Source organism: Balaenoptera acutorostrata, chromosome X (genome assembly GCF_949987535.1).
Source record: "Balaenoptera acutorostrata chromosome X, mBalAcu1.1, whole genome shotgun sequence".
Classification (NCBI taxonomy): Eukaryota; Metazoa; Chordata; class Mammalia; order Artiodactyla; family Balaenopteridae; genus Balaenoptera; species Balaenoptera acutorostrata.
In genome coordinates, this window is record NC_080085.1 from 96,115,547 (window position 1) to 96,118,999 (window position 3,453).

Sequence of the window (3,453 nt, forward strand, 5' to 3'; positions counted from 1 at the left end):
ACTCTACCCTGGCACTGGCTCACCTGACCAGCGCCCCAGCCCTCAAGGTGGTGAGGGGTTGGGAGAACAGAAAGGGGGATCAGAAAGTGATGAGAAATCAATGAGAAAGATGCCTAGCCAGTGCCCCTACCCTACTGTAAACGCCTCATTCATGGTATACTAAACCCTAATCCTCTTTCACTATTTGGAAACTTCCTGTGGCCAAATCATTTTCCCACAAAATAGACATGATCCAGGAAGCTGAGAATGCACACAGCTGCCATATTCTTTAGACTATAAATTAGAATACATGAACTGATGCTACGAATGTACTTATGACAACAACACACGGAATGTTTGAATTCATTACTGCCCTGGAAAATCTTTGGTGTGCCATAACCATGCTTATATAGTATGATGGAGGGGTACTACATGTGCTTGTGTGCTCAAACACAATGCCTATTCCCTAGGCATTGACATGTTGACATATACCCTACCACACACGGCTCATTCCTTGTACTCTGGCCACACTCATCTGCCTTCAGTTCATCATATTTGCACCACTCCCTCCTGCAACAAGGTGTAAGCTATTTCCTTTTCTGGCAAGTTCTTTCTCTCTTCTTGAAATTAACTCTCCATCATTTTCCAGATCTTACCTCCATCATCACTTCTCTGCAGGTGTTTTCCCTGCCTTCCTCATTAATAGTATCATGATCTTACCCATTGGATCCATTGTAGCACTTATGACAATTGCAATTTTGCATTTATTTGTATAATGTGATTAATGTCTGCCTCCACCATTAGAATGAAAGTTCCATGAGAACAGGGACCATGTCTTCTTGTTCACCACTATAACCTTGGCACTTGGAATGGCCAACACCAAGCAGATGTGGTTTTTTGTTCGTTTGTTTAATTATGCAACAAATGAGTGGATTGAACTGCTCACCAACCAAGTCTTCCAAAGATCTTTGGCTAAGTGCATGAATCCCATGGGAGGAGAAGGAGGGTCCTGGAGTACATTTGGGCTGGTTTTCTCCAATCAACAAATTGGTACCTACAAGTTTAACAGATGAGTAAAATGCAGGCTCTTAGCAAATGGGATATAGGCTATGTACCTTTCTACAATAGAGAAATTGTGATAGGCAGGACACAGAGAGGTAAGCAACATGTCCAAGTTCACTTAGCTAGTAGATAGAAGAGCCAGGATTTAAACCCCAGCTATCTGGTTCCACTTGATTAATCTTGCTGAAACTCTATTTTCTCATCTGTAAAATGGGAGCAATCAATGGTGCTAGCTTGCAGAGTTATAAGAATTAAATGCGATAATGTATGGAAAGAACTTGCACATAATAAGTATTCATTGTATGGTACCTATTACTATTAGTTTCTTTGAAAGTGAAGGGAAGGCAGAGAATCTATATGCTAAGATGTGGAGAAATAGCTGTCCTTCCATAAAGACCTCACCCACACTTGTCTTGTTCCCCCCTCTCCCTTTTCCCTTCTCTGTCCTTCCTTTCTCTCTCTCTCTCTCCAACTATAATCTCCAGGAGAGATGTTTTTAAGGCTTAATAAAGGAAGAGAGGGGAGCAGATGGAGAGAGATCAGACGAAGAAAGAGGCTGAAAACAACATTAGAAGGAGGAAGAAACAGAAGAAAGGTAGGAGAGAAGGGACAACACATGTAAGATGGTTACATTTTTCCTCTACTAAATAAAAGTATGGCTGCACACAGCTTTACTACAGGACTTTCTTTTCCTTTTTAAAAAGGGATGGAGAAAGGGGGAGCATATAGACACGGGCTTGGAAGGGTACTGGCTAAAAGCCCAATTTAATTTGTGGTCAGCTCTGCCCTAAATTTTTTGGAAAGGACAAAAGGCCTAGAAAAATTGCTTCAACTTATGTAGCTTTGAAACACACACACACACACACACACCATTGTTCAGTGCTGTCCCTTTAGCATTTCCCAGTCATGTCGTTCATATTTGTGTGTTTGTTGGTTGAGCGTGTCCCTGGCCCTCATAGAACAGGAGCCCCAGGAGTCAAGGGAATGTATCTTTTCCTCTGCAACCAAGTGCTTAATGTTTGCTGGGAATTGTGATGAAAGATGGATGAGGGGAATGGCTCTTCTGATGGTGGTAACACAGGCAGCTCCCCTTTCCCTACTGGGTTTGTTTAGCTACGCCTCAGATACCAGCATACCTGGGCCTCTTAGAAGACAAGGACCCAATTGAATAGATCCCCTGGAAGTCCAAGGGGCAGAGTGCAGCAGGAGAAGTGATTTTGGGGAGATTGCTAGGCTAACTTGGCAGACTGGAGACTTGGGAAACCTCTGGGGTACATATCCAAACCAAACTTGTGAAATACTGGCTCATCCCCAGGTCCTCTGTTAGGGTCTTTGGGGAAAGTCCTAAATGAAAGCCAGTCAAGTTGAACATTACACTATTTATAATTATAAGGCAGGAAAAAAAAGACAGGAAAAAGGGGAGGGGAGACAGAAAGCAGGAACATAATTAAGGCTTGGCTAGCAACAACTTGGATACAGTATCATTGAAAGTAAAGCATGCTTCTATAAATCAATGAATGAAAGCTTTTTTTAAAAAAAATTTGTTAGCAAGAAAGAAAATGAATGTGCAAAAGGAACCATTGTAGTTCTTAGCATTTCATAAAATGAAAAAGATACTTGTATTCAAAGGGAAATGTGCCATGGAAACACATAAGAGATGAAATGCTGCAGGATCTTAATCATGAACATATGCAAAGCATTATTATACTTAGCATTTTTACAATTCTATATGAAATATAATTTAGTTGGGGAGGGTGGAGTGGGGGCAAGCATTTTACATCTGATGAGTCACCAAAATGCTACTTCCCTATTCCTGCTTATGGTGAACTGACCGTCTTTATATCAGTAATATGCAGAGTTGTCTAAGATTACGAACAAGACAGTGGTGCCCACTCTCACCATTCCTATTCAACATATTACTAGAAGTCTTAGCTAGAGCAATCAAGCAAGAAAAAAATAAAAAGGTAGTAGAATTGAAATGGAAGAAGTAAAATTATCTCTATTTGCAAGTGACATGATTTTATATATAGAAAATCCTAAAAGCTCAACCAAAACACTGTTAGATCTGATCAATGAATTCAGTAAATTTGCAGGATACAAAATTAACATACAAAAATCATCAGTATCATTTGTATATACTAATGACTTTCCTGAAAAAGAAATAAAGAAACTGATCCCATTTACAATAACATCAAAAAAACCTTAGGAATACATTTAAGGAGGTGAAAGATCTCTACTCTGAAAACTGCAAGACCTTGATGAAAGAAATCGAAGAAGACATGAACAAATGGGAATGTGTCTTATGTTCATGGATTGGAAGAATTAATATTGTTAAAATGTCAATACTACCAAAATCTATCTATAGATCCAATGCAATCCATTGTTTACAGGAGTAGAAAAAAACACTCCTAA